Genomic DNA, 22468 nt, shown 5'->3' with positions numbered 1-22468 from the left:
GTTTATAAGATATTAAGGGGAACAGATAGGGTGGATAGAGAGAAACTATTTCCGCTGGTTGGGGATTCTAGGAGTAGGGGGCACAGTCTAAAAATTAGAGCCAGACCTTTAAGGAGTGAGATTTGAAAACATTTCTACACACAAAGGGTGGTAGAAGTTCCGCAAACGGCAATTGATACTAGCTCAATTGCTAAATTTAAATCTGAGATAGATAGCTTTTTGGCAACCAAAGGTATTAAGGGATATGGGCCAAAGGCAGGTATATGGAGTTAGATCACAGATCAGCCATGATCTTATCAAATGGCGGAGCAGGCATGAGGGGCTGAATGGCCTTCTCCTGTTCCTATGTTTCTATGTTTAGCGTACACAGTACGATGCTGGCTTTACAGACATGATGATCCTGGGTATTGCATTCATGTTTTGAATCTCATACTTGCCATTTTTTTCGGTTGTGGTTTGTTTGAGGAAGTGGTGCCAGCTGCAGCCCGTGGAACTAACGGACCTTTGGCTGAATTTTCTGACGCACCCTCTTTTGTTTATACAGAAATGTACTGTTTATGTCCCTGTTGCCTGGGTGATTATTGAACCTTGCGATAGGGTGCGTGCAGTGTGTTGCACGTGACTTGCTTTCTGGTAGTCATTGGGTTTGGTTCCTCGACAACTCTTCTGGGCCGGGGATCCAGCAGGGAGGCAATAAAAACCCCTCATTTATAGTAATAAAGGGAAGATGAGCCAATCCACAGGTACGGATAACTTTGGTGCTTTTACATCAGGTTAAGAGACCCTGGGATGGATTTTTGTCCAGCGCCTGTGCCAGTAATCCGACGAGGCGAATCGCAGGTGAATAATTCATCCCACCTGATCTTCATTTGATTGACCCGATGAAACGGGGAGTTGTCCCGATGTCCTGGCCAATAGTCAACCAACACCATCAAAAACAGATGAAGAGGTCAATCATCTCATCTGCTGATTCTGAGACCTTGCTGTGCGCAAATTGGCTTTTTTTATTCATTCATGGGATGTGGGGGTCGCTGGCGAGGTCAGCATTTATTGCCCATCCCTAATTGTCCTTAAGAAGGTGGTGGTGAGCCGCCTTCTTGAACTGCTGCAGTCAATGTGGTGAAGGTTCTCCCACAGTGCTGTTAGATAGCGAGTTCTAGGATTTTGACGCAGCGACGATGAAAGAACGGCGATATATTTCCAAGTCAGGATGGTGTGTGACTTGGAGGGGAACGTGCAGGTGGAGTTGTTCCCATGCGTGTGATGCCCTTGTCCTTCTAGGTGGTAGAGATCGCAGGTTTGGGAGGTGCTGTTGAAGAAACCTTGGCAAGTTGCTGCAGTGCATCTTGTAGATAGTACACACTGCAGCCACTGAGTGCTGGTGGTGAAGGGAGTGAATGTTTAAATTCATCCAGAGGGTGGCAGGTGTCTGGAACTCACTGCCTGAAAGGGTGCTGGAGGCAGAAACCCTCATCGTATTAAAGAGTGCTTGGATGTGCACTTGAAATGCTATAACCTACAAGGCTACGGACCAAAAGCTGGAAAGTGGGATTAGGCTGGATAGCTCTTTTTCGGCCAGCACCGACACGATGGGCCGAATGGCCTCCTTCTATGCCGTAAATTTCTAATTTCTATTAAGGGGTGAATGGGGTGCCAATCAAGCGGGCTGCTTTGTCCTGGATGGTGTCGAGCTTCTTGAGTGTTGTTGGAGCTGCACTCATCCAAGCAAGTGGAGAGTATTCCATCACACTCCTGACTTGTGCCTTGTAGATGGTGGAAAGGCTTTGGGGAGTCAGGAGATGAGTCACTCGCTGCAGAATACCCAGCCTCTGACCTGCTCTTGTAGCCACAGTATTTATGTGGCTGGTCCAGTTTAGTTTCTGGTCAATGGTGATCCCCAGGATGTTATTGGTGGGGGATTCAGCGATGGTAATGCAGTTGAATGTCAAGGGGAGGTGGTTAGACCGTCTGTCTTGTTGGAGATGGTCATTGCCTGGCACTTGTCTGACGCGAATGTTACTTGCCACTTATCAGCCCAAGCCTGGATTTGTCCAGGTCTTGCTGCATGCGGGCATGGACTGCTTCATCATCTGAGAGGTTGCGAATGGAACTGAACACTGTGCAATCATCAGCGAACGTCCCCACTTCTGACCTTTATGATGGAGAGATGGTCATTGTTGAAGCAGGACACTGCCCTGAGGAACTCCTGCAGCGTCATCCAGGGGCTGAGATGATTGGCCTCCAACAACCACTACCATCTTCCTTTGTGCTAGGTATGACTCCAGCCACTGAAGAGTTTTCCCCTTGATTTCCATTGACTTCAATTTTACTAGGGCTCCTTGATGCCATACTCGGTCAAATGCTGCCTTGATGTCAAGGGCAGTCACTCTCACCTTGCCTCTGGAATTCAGCTCTTTTGTCCATGTTTGGACCAAGGCTGTAATGAGGTCTGGAGCTGAGCGGTCCTGGCGGAACCCAAACTGACATCGGTGAACAGGTTATTGGTGAATAAGTGCCGCTTGATAGCACTGTCGACGACACCTTCCATCACTTTGTTGATGATTGAGAGTAGGCTGATGGGGCGGATTGGATTTGTCCTGTTTTTTGTGGACAGGACATACCTGGGCAATTTTCCACTTTATCGGATAGATGCCAGTGTTGTAGCTGTACTGGAACAGCTTGGCTAGAGGCGTGGCTAGTTCTGGAGCACAAGTCTTCAGCACTACAGCCGGGATGTTGACAAGGCCCAAAACCTTTGCTGTACCCAGTATACTCAACCGTTTCTTGCTATCAGGTGGAATGAATCGAATTGGCTGAAGACTGGCTTCTGTGATGGTGGGGATCTCAGGAGGATGTTGAGATGGATCATCCACTGCCCATGTAATGATAGCGACTGCACTTTGAAAGGAATTTACTCATTGCGAAGTGCTTTGGGAAGTCCAGAGAAGATAATAAGGCTCTGTGTGAATCGCAGTTCTTTTCTTTCTTGAATCAAGCGGCCTTGACCCAGCAGCTTTAGAACCTAATGTAAATCTGACTTGTGCAAAGTAATGAAGGATATACTTGCCTTAGAGACGGTGCAACGAAGGTTCACTAGATTGATTCTTGTGAGGAGAGGGTTGTCCTATAAGGAGAGGTTGAGTAGAATGGGCCTATACTCTCTGGAGTTTAGAAGACTGAGAGGTGATCTCATTGAAAAAGATAAGATTCTGAGAGGGCTTGACAGAGTAGATGCTGTGGGGCTGTTTCCCCTGGCTGGAGAGTCTAGAACTAGAGGGCATAGTCTCGGGATAAGGGATCGGCCGTTTAGGACTGAGATGAGGAGAAAGTTCTTCACTCAGAGGGTTGTGAATCTTTGGAATTCTCTATCCCAGAGGGCTGTGAATGCTCAGTTGTTAAGTATATTCAAGGCTGAGATTGATATATTTTTGGACACTAAGGGAATCAAGGGATATGGGGATAGGTCAGGAAAGTGGAGTTGAGGTCGAAGATCAGCCATGATCTTATTGAATGGCAGAGCAGGCACGAGGGGTCATATGGCCTACCGCTGCTCCTAGTTCTTATGTTCTTAAATAAAACTTCTAACGCATCCAACCCTGCCCTCAGTTTGGACTTGAACCTGATTGCTTTAGGACGGACATTGTGGAACATCATAGACATCTAGTTGACGGCAGAAGTGAGGGATGAATGTTTATACAGAGGATTCCTCGTAAAGTGATATTCTCTGATGTTCATGGAACTGATGAAGCATCGTAGTTCCACAGTGCTTCCTTCATCAATTCCCTGCACGGGAGGGTCGATTATGCCATGTGGTCAACAAAGGGAGATCCCCAGGACTGCCATTGCCTGCCTTCTCTAGTGTAAGAGGGTCACTTGATTCAATGACTCATCTGATATGCTGATAGGATGAGATGCAGTAAGATGGGAGGAAGCTTGCATGAAGCATAAACACCGGCATAGACCTGTTGGGCCGAATGGCCTGTTTCTGTACTGCAGATTCTATGTAATTGTAATGTAATCTCCTGCGTTTGCTACTAATTATACAATCTCACAAGAATTGTAAACTGATAACTGCCAGAGCTGTGACAAGTTATAACCACCATAACTGCAATTCCCTCTCCAAAACCTTCCTACCTCTGCCACATCTATAAAACAAGGCAGGTATACATGTAACAAAAGCTGTATGTACACTGAGCATGATGTCATGGTATTCAGCCTCACGTATACATGCCCAGTGGGGTTGATGCTGATGGGTAACTGGACTATGATGGGGGGGGAGGGGAGGGGAGGGGGAATGTGGCGTCTCTCTGGACAGATGAGCTAGTCAGGATGGGCTGAATATCCCGCCTGAGATTCAGGCTGTCTGGTAACCAAGTATAACAGTGTCAACGTCGTCACGTCAGTGCCTGTTGGCATTGCCAGACACAACAGATGGCGCAGTGTGCTGTCAGCTCCGTCTGCGAGCCTGGAACCAAGTCAGCTCTAACCCACGGAGAGAATGCCATCTTGTGGAGGCCTCGCTCCTATCAGCTCAGTGAAGAAGAGGAAGAGTGTGAGTGAGTCTACATGTGAATTGTGAACATTTGCTCTCCTCTTCCTCGACTGAAGGTGCTGAATTTTCCTGGGGCACTGATCCATAGTGAGTGCTGACAAGCTAATCTCTCAAGGAGGCATCACAGCAGAGCCTGGTTCTGTCCACACATGTGCACATTCTTTTTTGGCCTGTTATCTTTCCCCTCTCCTCTCCTGAAGGCACCGTCTCCTGATTGGCGTTCTGCAAAACCGGTGGTACCTGGTCTCGGCCACTTTGCCCAGGTGGCTATTCTTCACATGTGAGGTCCATTGGAGGGGACGTGGGTTCCATAGCCAACCCCAATCCTATCCTCACCCAATGTGCACACCTATCTACGTCCAAAGTGGGGGGGGGTGAGCAGGGGGTCAGGGGGCGCACAGAGGTCACTGCGCAGTAATCAGGACCCAATCTTACACTCTCCAACCCCACCATTGTAGACCTTTTATCTGCTCCACCCATAAGTCATTTCGAGATACTGTGTTAACATACTCGCCCAATGTACAAATCAGCCAGCCTGAGTATGTATTTACATAGGAACAGGAATAGGCCATTCAGCCCCTTGAGCCTATTCCGCATTAACAAGAAAGAAAGACCTGCATTTATACGGCACCTTTCACGACCTCAGGACGTCCCAAAGCGCTTTACAGCTTTGAAGTGTGGACACTTGTAATGTAGGAAACACGGCAGCAAATTTGTGCACAGCAAGCTCCCACAAACAGCAACGTGATAATGACCAGATAATCCGTTTTAGGTGGAGGGATAAATATCAGGACAGAGTGTTACAAATTTCGGTGCAAACACTCACAATACCTGAGGGCAAAGGGGAAGACGGACACACCAAAGAGTTAAAAAGAAAAACTGCAAAATGGAGGAAATCTGAGCTAAGGAGCAGAAAATTCTGGAAAGGCAGAGCAGGTCCGTTAGCTTCTGAGAACAGACAAGATGGGTTAACGTTTCCGATGGGGCTCTGATAGAGGGAGACAAAGAGGATTGAAAAGCCTGAAGATTCGTCCTTCTTCAAAGTGATCTTCAGCCTGACGATACCATGCCTGTACGCTCAGAGTCTGTAGACGTGAGAAGTTTGTTTGATATATATATATATATTTTTTTTTTAATTGATTGGGGGTGGAGATGGCAGTCACTGTTACCAGCTGTTTAGGTCTGGATTGATTCAATTTATCAATGGCTCTTGAAAAGTTGCCAGGGATATTGGAGAAGAGTGGTCAGAACCTCCACTGGTCTAACGCGGACAGAGCTCTACTTTGTTCAAGAGAGAAAGCATGGCTCAGACTGAAGAGGGGGAATCAGCTGCTCTTTTTCTACTTGAAACCGATGGACTAAATATAGCCACCAATGGCCACGCAGGAAGGAGTGCTTTTTTGTAACTAAACTATATCCTGTTTGTACAATGTTGGTTTCATAATTGAGGAAAACACACCAGTTGATCTCATCTCCATGGGCAGGAACCAACTTGCCAAAGGGGCTTTTGACTGTTTTCACGTGATGCGCTGAGTGCTTCAACATGTCTCACTAGCAGCAAACGGGAGCAGAGTATTAGGAACAGGAGGAGGCCGTTCAGCCCCTTGAGCCTGTTCCGACTTTCAATTAGATCATGGCTGATCTGTATCATAATTCCGCTTACCCTCCTAGGTTCCGTATCCCTTAATACCCTCACCGAACAAAGATCTATCAATCTCAGTTTTGAAATTTTCAATTGACCCCCAGCCTTGTCAGCTTTTTGGGGGAGAGAGTTCCAGATTTCCACTCCCCTTTGTGTGATGAAATGCCTCCTGACATCACCCCTGAACGGCCTAGCTCCAATTTTAAGGTTGTGCCCCCTTGTTCTGGAAAATATTTTCTCTCTATCTACCCTTTCAAATCCTTTAATCACCTTAAACACCTCAATTAGATCACCCCTTAATCTTCTATACTCGAGAGATCAAAGCTCTCTTTTTCCCTGCTGTGAACAACAGGATTAAATCAGATCCAAAACTAGGGACACTTTTTGCATTTGCTGCTTGTTTGGTTCGGGCTGCAGGCGGCTAGTATCTTTGTTACAGACTCTCCCGTGTTTTCCCCGATTGAGGCACGGGGCAGAGGATTCTGACAGAGGAAGCTGCTCTCTTCTTTTTTCCCACTCTGATGTGCACTTTTTCTGTTTAATGAGCTGAAGACATCTCGTTACTGGATGTGGGGGGATGCTGGTTGTATCACAGTACGTCTGTTTCCTGCAGTTTTGTGATGTGACAAGGAGTTCTGAATAATTCCAAACACCATTTGCTGCTCTGAACAAAACATCTGCAATAATTTGAATTCAGCAATGAAAATAGCACAGCAAACTGGGAATTTACTGCTAAAACAAATTGAAATGTCCAATCAATTTGAGTCAAACAACTTTGTATTAATGATTTCTTCCTCCTGTAAGGCTCCCCTTCCTTTGTTGCCTTTTTCTCTTTTACGAAGTTTCTTTTCATCCTTGCGTATTTGGTGAACGCTTTTCCAAAAGGGAAATCTTAAAAAAAAAAGCAAAATTATCAACACTCTTGTGAAACAAGCAGTCACTGTCCTCCAACAGGCATCAGTACATCCAAACCCGCCTCTTGCATCCGCTCTCTCAATGTTTCTTTCTGAGTTATTTTGTGCCCATTTCCTGGTCTGTTATTTCCGTTCTTTTCTCTTTCATTCAGAGTAAGTGCTGGGCATGACAGGCGATGATAATGGGCATGATCCGCCTGCAGGTGCTGACTGGGGACAGTGTGTGCTGCTGTCGTTGGCTGCAAGGGGATTGCCAGTGGAAGCTGGTCCTTCCCCATCGCAGTAGACGGGTCCGTCTCCTTATGCCAAGAAGCCCCTAATTATAATGTATAGACTCTATTTGCTGAGTAAATAGACCTTGTTTGCTTTAAAATAGACTGTTTGGCGTGAGTCCTGCCTGAAGTCCCGTCCTGATTCCAACTCATTGGCTGACACAGTGGTATCAACAGACACTCTGAATCATAACCCGGACTCTTCTCTTCATGACACAGGAAACCATCCCCTTTCCTGCAGGATATTTTCACCAATTGGCCTCAGGGTCTGTAGTCTGCAAAGGATTCTCAGTTATGCTCACTGTGGCTCAGTGGGTAGCACTCTCACCTCTGTGCCAGAAGATTGTGGATTCAAGTCCTGCTCCAGAGACTCTCCCACTGCAGTACTGAGGGAGTGCTGCACTGTCAGAGGTGCCGTCTTTTGGATGAGACATTAAACTGAGGCCCCGTCTGCCCTCTCAGGTGGACGTAAAAATCCCACAGCGCTATTCGAAGAAGAGCAGGGGAGTTCTCCCCTGGCATCCTGGTTAATATTTATCCCTCAACCAACATCATTAAAAACAGATTATTTGGCCATTTACTTCATTGCTGTTTGTGGGAGCTTGCTGTGCATAAATTGGCTGCTGCATTTCCTACATTACAACAGTTTCAAAAGTACTTAATTGGCTGTAAAGCGCTTTGGGACATCCTGAGGTTGTGAAAGGCCCTATATAAACTTGCAAACGGAATGTGTGTTCTGGGAGGGACAAGATCTGGCCTACATATGATGCTACCTGTAGTGCACTAGCCAGTTGATACTCACTATCAGACTTTGCAAATGAAGAATAGCCAAAGAATAGCGGGGTGACTGGCATCCATAGAACGACAGCCCCGCATGAGTTGGCACCTTCGTGGGAGGGGAAGAGGAAAATCGGGACAACGTTAATAAAACACTGTATGCTGCATGTATGTGTCTATAGTCAGTATGTATGTAGTATACATGTAGTATTTAACAGTATAATTAATGGTTTTGCATCTGGTAAAATGTCTGAAGAGCACAGCGTATTCCGATTGGCTCAATTTCACAACCACTCAAAAAACATTTAAACAATTATGTCACTATTTCTTAAAAAATCCCATTCATTAAAAATGTGGCCAATTATGTCCCTCAAGTAGCCACGTTAGGAAAAGAAAAATTGTTCCTTTCGGTGGGGGGGGGGAGGGGAAGGTCAAAGGGCACACAAGTACAAACAGCTGCTTGAAGGGGGAAGCAAGGCGAAGCAGAACGACCCTATTGAGTGGGGGGTTGGAAGGGAAAGGGAGACAGAGGCTTTTAAGAGCGCGGTTTAGAGGAGCCTCTCTGGCTTTACTGGGACCACTAACGAAATCTGGGGCTTGAAGGCCCCACATTACAGTGCAGCCTGTCCTCCAACTCATTGTGTGCAGGAGATCGACTAATTACAGGACAAAGCTGAGTGTAGAGGCAAGCACACTGGTGCAGCAATGCGTTATGCATGGAACAACAGTTTATGCCAACAATGGCCAGGCTCAGCGAGCAGTGCCCACGGCAGTGCGAGTCTGTGCCATTAGGGCAGGGTAAACAAAGAAACAAAAATGCACAAAGCTGTAGAAAATAGGCTAGAGCGTGTAAACGTGACTAGTTTATTCTAATCATGTGTGATAATTTAATCACAACAACATGCATAAAACAAGATTAATAGCAAATAAGGAATATTTGCATTGTTTAAATCTCAACAAAAAAAAACACTGGGAGCAAGGAGGGAAAACCAGGGAGTTCCTGGCTTGTATTCCATCGCACTCGAGTTATTAAATCTGACAGGGATGAACCACTGAGTGAAGGGAGTGTGCAGAATCTGAATTGACCTCCTCTTGTAGTTCGCCTTATAGCTTTCTCCTGCGGCTGAGTCGAAATATTTATTCTTACATTTCTTTTTCTCTTTTATCATCATTGTTCTTGCCCCCTGCCCCAAAGGTATCATTTCCCTGCTCAATTATACTTCTATAAATGCAGTCAACCTCCCCCCCTTCCCCACTCCAAGTGATTATTGTCAACGTGTAAGCGGGGAAAGTGAGCGTCTGTGGGCTATTCGACTGCAGAGGCAGTATGTCAGTATGGTTATTGCAGGGAGACTGTACGACTAACTTGTCCAGCCAGCTAAGGAAAAGGAAATGAACAGAATGTATGCGTCAGACCGTAAACAACACATGCGTTAAATCTCACACACACAATCATACAGCACAGACGTAGGTCACTTGGCCCGTTGTGTCTGTGTTGGCTCTTTGAAAGAGCTATGTTAGCACCAAACCTGCTCACAAGATTACAGCAACACCAAAAATGCATACACACTAAAACTAACCACTATGACATCCACATCCCCAGCTGATTTCCCTCCCCTCCCTCAGGTACAGCCAGCCCCAATTTGTAGGTGAGTGCGTTGCTGCCCCAGTAGTTTCCCTTTCTCTCAGGTAGGCTTAATTTCTTCATTGTAATTTCCTATTTTTATGCTGAACTCTACTGTTCAAGTTCTTGTCTTTCATTTACCAATAACAATTATTTTATTTCTTCCATGAACATAGGAACAGGAGTAGACCATTCAGCCCCTCGAGTCTATACCGCCATTCAGTTAGATCATGGCTGATCTGCATCTTAACTCCATTTACCCGCCTTGGTTCCTTAACCCTTAATACCCTCGCCTAACAAAAATCTATCAATCTCGGTTTTGACATTTTCAATTGAGCCCCAGACTCAATAGCTTTTGGGGAAGAAAGTTCCAGATTTCCACGACCCTTTGTGTGAAGAAGTGCTTCCTGACATCACCCCTGATCGGCCGAGCTCTGATTTTAAGGTTATGCCCACTTGTTCTGGACTCTCCCCACCAAAGGAAACAGCTTCTCTCTATCTACTCTATCAGCTCCTTTAATTGCTTTAAACACCTTAATATGATCAACCTTTAATCTTTTATACTCATGGGAATACAAGCTTAGTCTATGCAACCTGACTTCATAATTTAACCCTTTTGACCCCTTTTTTGTAGTGCATCCTGTGACAAGAAGGGGCAGTTTTACTGCCAATTAATACTTTCTCTACAGAGATTTTTACTGTCCATATACTGTCAGCTGAAGGGATGGGCTGGAGCCATTAATCCATACCTACACCCATTGTACTTTGTGTAGGACACACAGTAACAGTTGTAAACAATTTTACAACACCAAGTTATAGTCCAACAATTTTATTTGAAATTCACAAGCTTTCGGAGGCTTCCTCCTTCCTCAGGTGAATGTTGACAACATTCACCTGAGGAAGGAGGAAGCCTCCGAAAGCTTGTGAATTTCAAATAAAATTGCTGGACTATAACTTGGTGTTGTAAAATTGTTTACAATTGTCAACCCCAGTCCATCACCGGCATCTCCACATCTCACAGTAACAGGCAAGAGTGCCCTGGGGTGATGGATTTCCGCAACACTCGGTCTGTGGGGAATCCCAGCGAACCCTTGCAACAACCAACCAACCTCCTCAATTTGAAATCTGGATTTGTGTAAAAATAACTCACATTGCTTCACAGGAAGTTCCTAATTTTGTACCCAAGAGAATAGTTCGAAGAATAGCAGGGGGGAGTTCTCCCCGGTGCCCTGGCCGACATTTATCCCCTCAATCCACATCACTAACAACAGATTATCTGGTCATTATCACATTACTGTTTGTGGGATCATGCTGTGCGTAAATCGGCTGCCGCGTTTCCTACATTACAACAATGACTACACTTCAAAAAGCGCCTGGGGTCATGAAAGGCGCCCTATAAATGCAAGTCTTTTCTTCTGATTTTGTACCTAAAAGAAGTGAAAACAGTTAAATACTTGAAGTGATGAATCAGTCGCCTCTCACTGAGGCCACAGTCATTCACAAAAGGCACGGCCAATAAATTGGTCAAGCAAAAAAAAAAGATGGCAGAGAGTGCCTCCTGGCTAAACGTTTGAACATCCTGACAAGGAAGGAGGTGGGGATGCAGAACAGGCAGAAGGAACTGGCAAACAATGATGGTCAAACAAAGGAGCTACAAAGAGACAGAAGGTGCAAGACCATCCCTTGTGCATTCCTGTAAACGGACTCGTGACAGGAAACCGAGCCTGAAGAAAATGTTAAGAGCGGCTGTTCCTTCGAAACCCCATAATCTGCTCATCTTTATCAGTCTTGACATTGATCCAAATACTACTCACAGGATAGGAAATCCAAGAATATGTACAGTAACAAAAAAAAACTCCTCGTCATGGCCGTGTAATGAGGGGAAGGGGGGAGGGGACCAGCTCTGCATTGAGGCATTTTCTTTTCAAATGGAGCAATGCTGAGTTAATTGAAAATAAAGCAAGTTTGATGGATTGTGTTAGTCTGTCTCACTCTGTGCTCGAGTCACCTGACTCCTTGTAATGGCTGCTATGGAAACGGCGTGTTAATTATTATCTACCGTGTGAGGCAACTTTGACCTTTGGCAGACTGACATGAGGATGTGTTTACACAGGGATGTCTCCGCAGCCTGGCAAAGTGTTCATAGTGTTTGCTGTTCGAGTGTGGGAGGGTTTGGGGTGTGCACTTTCGTGTAGTCAGGGTCAAATGCTGCTGTGTGTTGCTCGAGGGGAGGTGCTGTGCGGAGGTGGGGGGGGCGGGGGCTGGGCATGGCGGCAGCATTGGGAAAGGGTCTCCTTGTTTTTGTTGGTCTTTGTGTTCAGGCACACCACACCTTAGGAGGAGGAGAAAGCAGTCAGTGACCCCCCATTACTGGAAGCACCCCTCCGATTGAGCTGCTGCCATGATGAAGATTAGAATCACTCTGCTCTCGCATTAAGGAGACACTTTGGTGCCAGGAGGAAAGAAAATAAGTGATTAAAAACCCGTAGGCTTCTGTGCTCCTTTGATAGCTCAGTGGGGACGTGCATTGGCCCATGTGGAACTGACCCATCGAGGCCAGGAAAGCCCTGGGTTGCAAGTGTGCTGTGTGAGCTGATCATAGCCTGGATGGCAATGGGGATGCTACAGCTGGCCACAGTGACCCCTGCTGGGAAATCTGTGTATGTGTAGACATCAAGTGAGGAAATGGTCAGACTCCCACAGTCAAATAGCTCACCTTACATTTGCAGAACGGCGCCTTGTTCAACACCTACAGGAATGAAAAATGACTTTCCTTTTCCTCCAAGTCATAACAATACCTCAGTACAGCCTAATGTTATTGGATCCTTTACATTCTAAAAACATCTGTTTGCACAATTGATGCATAAACCTCATGTGTTATCTGCCTTAAAAATTGATTCCATTTGAGCTAATATTACGCAACTTTCTGATAAGAGAAATCTTTAGCCTTGAAGTTATGCCACGGGATAATATGTTGTATGAACATATTAACATATTCGCCCGGGGCTCACTTTCGCCTCTGAGTCAGGAGGTTGTGGGTTCAAGTCCCATTCCAGAGACTTGAGCACAAAATCTACGCTGACAATCCAATGCAGTGCTGAGGGAGTGCTGCAATGGTGGAGGTGCCATTTTTCAGATGAGACATTAAACCCAGGCCCCACCTGCCCTTTCAGGTGGCCGTAAAAGATCCCATGGAACTATTTCAAAGAAGAGCGGGGGAGTTCTCCCAGTGTCCTAAGCCAATATTTATCCCTCAACCAACATCACTAAAAACAGATGATTTGGTCATTATCACATTGCTGTTTGTGGGAGCTTGCTGTGTGCAAATTGGCTGCCGCGTTTCCTACATTACAACAGTGACTACACTTCAAAAGTACTTCATTGGCTGTAAAACGTTTTGGGAAGTCATGCAGTCGTGAAAGATGCTATATAAAGTCTTTCTTTTTAAATTCCTCTCTCCGCTATTTTAGACAAACACACAAAATGTATTTACACGAATATCCCTCCAAAGCCTTAGAGAATCGAATCATAAACCCTTGAATTTAAAGATTGGACAAGGTATCACGGGGGGAGGGGTTACAACACTGCTCTTTCAGCGATGGGATCTGGGGTCGATTCCAAGCGACCGGCAAGAAATCTTTGCTCTTTTATCTCCTTCATTATACTATGCGATCTTGTTTGAACATCTATCCCTGATGATTCATGTTCTTTAATACTATGGAGAGCCATTTGCTGTGTGAGCAGGTAGAAAAGAAAGACCTTTGCCACTCCTCTTCCTCCTTCTACAGTCGATAAGCTTCTTTTACTTGCCATTTTTCTCTCCTCTCTTCCTGAAGGCAGGGTCTCTATGCTGGGTTGTGCCCTCTAGTACCTCGTTCAAGTGTAAGCAGGCTATTCAACTGCAGGAGGCGGGGGAAGGTATCACAGACCAAGCCTGATCCTGCCCTCACCTGATGTCCACATTAGCGCATTTTCAGCAAGGAGCCGCGGGATAACAATCAGGAACAGGAGCCCGGTCCAAATAGTCTCTCTCTAGCCCAGGGTGCTGTGTTCAATACTATCACCCCTTCCAGTGTCCCAGCTGAGATTAGTTATCTCAGCGCAGTTTGGAAATCTAACCTGGGACCTTCCTGGTTTGCATGGCACAGCTAACCTCACTGAATGGACTCATTGAACCCATCGGGGCAGCTGCACAGGTACACTTTAACTACAACTTACTTGTGCCCACTAATGTCCACCAGAATTTGTCGTTGTCATGCAGACCAGAATGTCCCAGGTTTGCTTCCCAGTCCGCTTTGAGCTAGAAACTCTCAGCACTTGGGGCATTAGAATTGAATTTGATATCCCTGGGCTCGGGGAGGGGAAAAATCAGCCAGGGTTCCTGCTCCTGGTTCCCAACTAGTGGTCCTTTGCCGCCAAGTGCAATTTGCGGCTGTCGGATGAGGGCAGAATGGTGTCCCACTGTGATGGCCTACACAGTCAAATAGCCTGGTGTTACACAGGAAGAATGGACAATTGGGAGAGAGAACTGATGGGCTACTGGCATGAGCGGAACAATTTCCCAGCAGGGGTCTATGCCGGTGTGACAATAGAGGGTGGGGGAAGGAGGGAGAGGATGGATGAGAAAAAAATTTAAAAAGTGTGTTGCAAAAACTGCATCATGTCGCTACTTTTAAAATATAAAATGTAATAACATTATTTGCATAGAGCGATGATTGTATCTTTAAAAAAATATAAACAGGATTGCAAGATTATTAAAGAGGCATGTCTCCCTTTAAGGCTGTGGCACTGCCTTCTCTGTAACATCATTTCCTGTGTGCTCATTTCCTCTCTCTCTCTCTCTCTCTCTGTGTCTCAGCTGATTGCATGTATTGTCCTGACTCTCCCCACTTGTTGTCTTTGTGCTGCAGTGTTTCTGCCAAAATAAAGTCTGTGTGCTGGAGGATGCAAAGAGATCCCTGGCCTTGCACGCTTTAAGCTTTGTAAATGCCCTCCCACCAGTCACCTGGCTGATATCATACACTTGCTTATGTCACAAAGGCTTGGCATACTGCATGCACTCACTGATGTCATTCCACCTGGACCTGAGGCAGCTCTGAATACAGGTAAGTGCCAGGAAAGCTTAACAAGGTGTGGGCGTGGGTTCAGATAAACACACGCCAACTTTGCCAGCTCTGGATGGGTAATTGCAGCTCCTCCCTCCATGCTCTTACTATCTGGTAACTTCCTCCCCCCCCCAACTCCCCATTATTTCAGGCTGTATTGGGTCTTATCCCCCGCCCCCCTCAAAATGAATCAGTTTGTCTCTTGTTTTGTTTTGCTTTAAAATTTCCACCTCGTCCCCTTTTTTTCCCCTCTCCTGGAGGCGTCGAACCCCGTTTTTTGGGGGGATGGGGTGGGGTATAGCTCCACGGGCATGGGGCTTCCTGTTGTGCTTCACCCAAGTGGCTGTTCTTCATGTGCGGGTCTCCACAGTAAATGTCGGCAGACTATCTGACTGTGGGCGGCTTCACAGCTGAAACCAGGCCGTGTAATGTCACTGGATAGTGATAAACAGTTGAGAATCTTGGCTGATTTCTCTTTTCTCTTTCCTCCCTAACCCCCCCCCCCCCCCTTTCTAATGTGGGTGCTGGGAGCAACTCACTCAGCACAGTCTGGTGGTTGAGACTGGAGATCCTTCCCGGTTTTGTACGGCTAAGTTCTGCACTGGGTGGTGCATTTTTACTTGGCTTGTTTTTTCTAAAATGCTTACTATTACTAAAATAGTTTTCACTATTTGAAAACACCAGCCATGCTGACGGAGAACCAGCAAAGAACGAGCCTCTTCTCAAAACCCCTTTTAAAGTTATCATGTTTGTGATAGTTTGGGAATGATGAAATCCTAGGGAAGGGGTGTCAAAGTCCTTGTCTTGAGGCCCCCAACGTAAAATATCAATCCATCAATCTGCATTTATCTCAAGTCACTGATACAGATCTAGGTGTGATCATTCAGTCACCAATAAAGGCAATAGCACTAAAGAAAAAAAACAGCCCTTTCCAAACTACCAACTTCATAAAATTCAAACTGAACAGGAAATAAAAGCATAAACAAGACTTTAAGGGCCTGAGGCATCAGCCATGGCTGAGTTGGTAGCACTCTTGCCTGTGGTTGTGGGTTCAAGTCTCCACTCCAGTGCAGAACTGAGGGAGTGCTGCACTGTCGGATGAGACGTTAAACCGAGGCCCTGTCTGTCCTCTCAGATGGGTGTAAAAGATCCCATGGCGCCATCCGAAGAAGAGTAGGGGAGTTCACCCAGTGCCCACCCAGGCCAACATTTATCCTTCAATGAGCACCACTAAAAAATAGATTCTCATGGCTGTTTGTGGGACCTTGCTGTGCGCAAATTTGCTGCCGTGTTTCCTATGTTACACTACACTTCAAAAGTGTGTCATTGCCTGCAAAGGGTTACGGGAGGTCATGAAAGGCGCTGTATAAATGCAAGTTCGTTCTTAATTTCCAGGGTTTGGTGCCACATGTGCCTCAGGCTGTAGGTTGGAAACACGTGCGATCATAGAATTAGAATTTTACCTCTCAGAGGGAGGCCGTTCGGCCCATCACACCTGTGCCAGCTCTCTGAAAGAGTTATCACTTAAGTACGTTTCCCTGCCCTTTCCCTAAAGCCTTTTAATTTTTTTATTTTCCACATATCTGTCTACTATGTATTTTGCTTCCACCGCAGTTACTGGTGGGTCAAACCATGTCCTGACAACCCTCTGCATTTAAACAAAAAATGTTTTAAATTCTCCTGATCTCTCCCGTCATTCTCCCTGGAGATGTTGTGTAGCCATTGTGTCTTAGACCCATTACTTCTTTAAAGGGGAAATGTCTTCACCGTGAATATTTTGAACGCTTTCATTGTTCTGGGAGAAAGTTGGCAAGCTGTGGAATTCCCTCCCTAAGCCGCTCCACCTCTCCTCCTTAAAACCTACCTCTTTGACCAAGCTTTTGATCACCTGTCCTAATATCTCCTTCTGTGGCTCGGTGTCACATTTTGTTTGGTAATCGCTCCTGTGAAGCGCCTTGGGACGTTTTACTAAAGGTGCTATATAAATGCAAATGGTTGTTGTATCGTCTTTTCCACAGTGACTTTATACACAACACGGTATGATTTATTTCATTGTATTGTGCGTTTGTAAGTAAAATAGTTGGCCAAACACAATTTGAGTGAGGCTGCAGAAAGTGATTGAGTTTAAATGATTTTGTGCTGTTTTTGGGGTAATGATGAGACTAGAGTCTTTCGCTGGCGATTTTATGGCTGTTGAAGATGATTAGAAATGAGTGTTTGGTTTAGAGTTTGTGTAAGGCGTCAACCATGGCTGAGTTGGCAGCACTCTCGCCTCTGAGTCAGAAGGTCGCGGGTTCAAGTCCCACTCCAGAGACTTGAGCACAAAATCTAAGCTGACACTACAGTGCAGTACTGAGGGAATGCTGCACTGGCGGAGGTGCCCTCTTTTGGATGAGACACTAAACCGAGGCCCCGCCTACCCTCTCAGGAAGATGTAAAAGATCTCATGGCATGATTTCGAAGGAGAGCAGGGGCGTTCTGACTTTTGTTTTCTTTTCTCCCCCTCACAGAAACACTGAGCCCAGTGGTAACCCTGGCTGAGCGGAGCTAACTCCACGTAAACTGGATATCCGGACCCAAGACCTCCTGGTCCGTGTGACAAAGAACTGCAACTGGTGACGCCATTACCCAATAGGCCATCGGGGAGTGTGAGTTTTGGATTTTATATGGCCTTCCTTTGCCAGGATGCATAAACACTGATGGTTACGAATATAGGAACAGGAGTAGGCCATTCAGCCCCTCGTGCCTGCTCCGCCATTTGATAAGATCATGGCTGATCTGTGATCTAACTCCATATACCTGCCTTTGGCCCATATCCCTTAATACCTTTGGTTGCCAAAAAGCTATCTATCTCACATTTAAATTTAGCAATTGAGCTAGTATCAATTGCCGTTTGCGGAAGAGAGTTCCAAACTTCTACCGCCCTTTGTGTGTAGAAATGTTTTCTAATCTCACTCCTGAAAGGTCTGGCTCTAATTTTTAGACTGTGCCCCCTACTCCTAGAATCCCCAACCAGTGGAAATAGTTTCTCTCTATCCACCCTATCCGTTCCCCTTAATATCTTATAAACTTTGATCAGATCACCCCTTAACCTTCGAAACTCCAGAGAAAGCAACCCCAGTTTGTGTAATCTCTCCTTGTAACTTAACCCTTGAAGTCCGGGTGTCATTCTAGTAAACCTACGCTGCACTCCCTCCAAGGCCAATATGTCCTTCCGAAGGTGCGGTGCCCAGAACTGCTCACAGTACTCCAGGTGCGGTCTAACCAGGGTTTTGTATAGCTGCAGCATAACTTCTGCCCCCTTGTACTCCAGTCCTCTAGATATAAAGGCCAGCATTCCATTAGCTTTCTTGATTATTTTCTGCACCTGTTCATGACACTTCGATGATCTATGTACCTGAACCCCTAAGTCCCTTTGGACATCCACTGTTTTTAACTTTTTACCATTTAGAAAGTACCCTGTTCTATCCTTTTTGATCCAAAGTGGATGACCTTACATTTGCCTACATTGAATTCCATCTGCCACAGTTTTGCCCATTCACCTAATCTATCAATATCCCTTTGTAATTTTATGTTTTCATCTACACTGCTTACAATGCCACCAATCTTTGAGTCATCTGCAATCTTAGATATGACACTTTCTATGCCTTCATCTAAGTTGTTAATAAATATTGTGAATAATTGAGGCCCCAAGACAGATCCCTGCAGGACTCCACTAGTCACATCCTGCCAATGTGAGTACCTTCCCATTATCCCTACTCTCTGTCGCCTTTCGCTCAGCCAACTTCCTAACCAAGTCTGTACTTTTCCCTCGATTCCATGGGCTTTTATCTTAACTAACAGCCTCTTACGTGGGACTTTATCAAATGCCTTCTGGACGTCCATATCAATAATATCCATTGACATTCCCCTGTCCACTACTTTAGTCACCTCTTCAAAAAATTCAATCAGGTTTGTCAGGCACGACCTACCTTTCACAAATCCATGCTGGCTCTCTCTGATTAATTGAAAATTCTCGGTGTTCAGTGACCCTATCCTTAATTATAGACTCCAGCATTTTCCCCACAACAGATGTTAGGCTAACTGGTCTATAATTCTCTGGTTTCCCTCTCTCTCCTTTCTTAAAAAGCAGAGTGACATGTGCAATTTTCCAATCTAGAGGGACAGTTCCTGAATCTAGAGAACTTTGAAAGATTATAGTTAGGGCATAGGTTGTCTCAGAACCTATAAAATGCAGAACACCTTCACGTTGTTTCAGTTGATAACATAGGCATCAATAGTGTTTCTTATCATTCGACATTTGGGTCCATGAGGATTCATCTGGTTGAGACAGTGAAGAGCTGAGCCATACTGACCAGAATAGGCTCCAGGTTTTTTCTCTGGTCTCTTGGCTGATCTCAGACAGGGGCGGAGCTGCAGGCTCTAAAATTGGCCTCCGTGCCCGTGAGTTCGGGAAAAGAAAATTAGCCAGATCCTTCTCCAATGACGCATGCTAGACCTCAGCTGGAGTATTGTGTCCAATTCTGGGCACCACACTTTAGGAAGCATGTCAAGGCCTTAGAGAGGGTGCAGAGGAGATTTACCAGAACGTTAACGGGGATGAGGGAATTCACTTTATGTGGAGAGATTAAAGAAGCTGGGATTGTTCTCCTTAGAGCAGAGAAGATTAAGGAGAGATTTAATAGGGATGTTCAAAATTATGAACGGTTTTGATAGAGTAGATAAGGAGAAACTGTTCTTACTGGCAGGAGGGTCAGTAACCAGAGGGCACAGACTTAAGATCATTCGCAAAAAAGCCAGGGGCGAGATGATGAGAATTTTTTTTACGCAGCAAGCTGTTCTGATCTGGAATGCGCTGCCTGAAAGGGCAGTGGAAGCAGATGCAATAGTAACTTTCAAAAGAGAATTGGATAAATACTTTAAAAAGGAAAAAAATTGCAGGGCTATGAGGAAGAGCGGGAGGGAGCAGGACTAATTGGAGAGCTCTTTCAGGGAGCCAGCACAGGAATGATGGGGCGAATGGCCTCCTTCTGTGCTGTGCAATTATCCAATTCTGTGCAGTGTATGAGTGCCGACATTGGGTTAGGAATGAGTCAAGCTTGGGCTTGCGATGCCCTTCATGGCCCTGGTGCTCACTGTCTAGGCTCACATACAAAGAATGAGCACGGTTACCAGGTTCCTTTGGGACTGTAACCCAGCAAAAGTTGGTATTTTCAGGAGGAGAGGAGGAGGAGTTGATAAAGGATGGACTTATTTCTATTTGCGAAGTCTTATGCTGATATTCAGAACGCGGACTGGCATTCACAGGTCCACTAACCAACTTTGACCCTGTGGAGGGACCAGCACAGTTACCAATAGATTAGTGACTGGCACTTCACTTGCCTTGATGGAGCACATGGATGCCAATGTCAACACTTCCAGACATACCGGAAGTTTCTTGGGCTGACATTGTTCAAACCACCTTCAGTAGGGGGTTTTCAAATGGATGTAGATGGACCCCCTTCACTCTCTCTTTCCCCCCTCCCCACCGAACTCGGGGAGTGGGTCACATGGCCGCTGAACCGTACAGACCAGTAAAGTTCCAAGTTGGGTTCCTGTTCTCAGCTGTCTGGGACGGTGCTGGAGTGTTCCAGTTGAGCTCAATATTCTCAGGCCCGGGAGGGGTGGAAAATAGCCAGGATTGCTGCTCTGACTGGCAGTGTCTGGATCCTAGGTGAGGCCCCCTTGGCCAAATAGCCGACTGACACTCGCTATCTAGGTCACTGATGAAGAATGGCCAGTTGGTTGAGATACCAAATAGCCATCCTGCCTAGTCGACCATCTGCTGCCGCCTTCAGCAGATGAGCGAAGAAAATTGGAAAAACAGAGGAGCGGACAAGTGCGTCTTGGCCCGATGTGGTGTGAATGGAGCATGTTAAAGTTCTTAATTGTCCCATTTGGGGTAACAGAGCATCAGCAGGGGCTATGTGTGTGCATACTGCGTCTCCAGTGCTCTCCCTGGCGCAGTAGATCAAAATGGAATTCTGGTCCCTGCTGATGAGTACGGACTAAATAAGTTACACATTATTGCCTTTCAAGAATAACGGAGCATTTCAAATGGAATGTTGGACAAATCTGAAGTGGGATGACTTTTAAATACAGTACTGCACTCTGCCTGCAACTCTGTCCTCCTACCATTGGTGGTACTGTAGTGCAAGACGCAAAAAGCACATGCCATTTTGTCCAGTGACAGCAAATCCCAGCCTTGCCTGAGAATACAAGAGACAGGAAAAGAAAGGCCGAACAAACTTGTCTCTTTGTCAGTGATCAGTCACACCTCCCTGCCCTCTCGCAATATTCCCCAATACCATCTCTCTGCAGAAATGTGTCTCGTTGTCCCTTGAACCCATTAATATTGTCTGATTCAGTAGCCTTCCTGCTGCAGTGCAAAGTTGACTGATAGAACACTGACTTGTGCGTTATAAATGACTGTCTCAAAGCACATTGTCAAACCAGCTGTTGGCCACTGTGCTGGCTGTGAAATCGAGAGGGTTCAGAGCTGAGAATTGAAGGGATCATTGAGAAAGGTCATGGTCGTCTTGTCTATTCATGTGCATCACTTTGACACATTGGGTTAGTGTATGTCCAGTCTATCTGATTATCTGGACAGACCCCACCAGTTGTTCCCTCCTGCTTTGGAATATTCTTTCCTCCTCCCCTGAAGGTGATGATCCACAATGGGTTATAGTTCCATGGTGTGTGGTGACCAGTACTGGGTTATAGTTCCATGGTATGTGGTGACTCATACTGGGGTAGAGTTCCATGGTGTGAGGTGACTCATACTGGGGTATAGTTCCATGGTGTGTGGTGACTCATACTGGGGTATAGTTCCATGGTATGTGGTGACCAGTACTGGGTTATAGTTCCATGGTATGTGGTGACCAGTACTGGGGTATAGTTCCATGGTGTGTGGTGACCAGTACTGGGTTGCCAGGCCCATGTGGCCATTTGTTATGTGTGACCCTGGACAATGAATGTTGAAGACTTATTTGGGGGCATTACAGCCAAATCCAGTCCGATCCTCATTCAACAACCAGGCACTTTGCAGCCAGAGCCACTCGATAGCCATCAGGAGTTGGAACCCTGCCTGATTTATTTTTTCACTCCTCTCTTGGACAGGGATTCAAGGGCCAATTTGAACATGTCAAGTGCTGCCCTGGTTGAAATCAGCTATGCTCAGTGCAGACCAGGGAATGAACCTCAGATCTTGTGGTTTGTGTGGATTCGCTTTACACTGAGTGGGGCAAGGGAATACAGTATTCGGCAGGCATCAGCAAACCTTCCCATTTCTCTCTCCACCTGCTCCTGTGTTTCGGCACGTGGCTGATTCCAAAGAGGAACATGTTAACTGTCCTCACCAACCACAAAGATCTTACTTCAAACATGCACTTCATGATGAACAAAGCATTGTACAGATAGTACAATAACATATCAGCAGCACCTGCAAGTCTAATTTGACGTGTGAGCCATCTCCTGTTTCACACACCAGCCATTGCTTTGTCCACTCTGAGTGATGCTACCAGCTCAGAAAGAAAGAATTGCA

The 22468-nt window shown here is 45.9% G+C and overlaps 1 protein-coding gene across 3 annotated transcripts in view; it reads left to right on the top strand.

The window, feature by feature from the left end:
* The first annotated feature begins 14641 nt into the window (after positions 1–14641).
* The window catches only part of pum1 (pumilio RNA-binding family member 1), a 122603-nt gene continuing 114776 nt past the window's right edge, over positions 14642–22468 (top strand). For 2 of the 3 annotated variants that reach the window (XM_068006833.1, XM_068006834.1), the window contains exons 1-2: positions 14642–14886; positions 17397–17534. The gene's annotated coding sequence lies outside the window, so the exon portion shown is untranslated. Of the gene's footprint in view, positions 14887–16903; positions 16924–17396; positions 17535–22468 lie in introns of those variants that run through there. The other variant, XM_068006835.1, reaches the window with a different exon arrangement.

Source organism: Heptranchias perlo, chromosome 26, assembly GCF_035084215.1.
Source record: "Heptranchias perlo isolate sHepPer1 chromosome 26, sHepPer1.hap1, whole genome shotgun sequence".
In the NCBI taxonomy this organism is placed as follows: domain Eukaryota; kingdom Metazoa; phylum Chordata; class Chondrichthyes; order Hexanchiformes; family Hexanchidae; genus Heptranchias; species Heptranchias perlo.
Note: the sequence above shows the minus strand (reverse complement) of the source record. Positions and strands in the feature narration are given on the sequence as shown.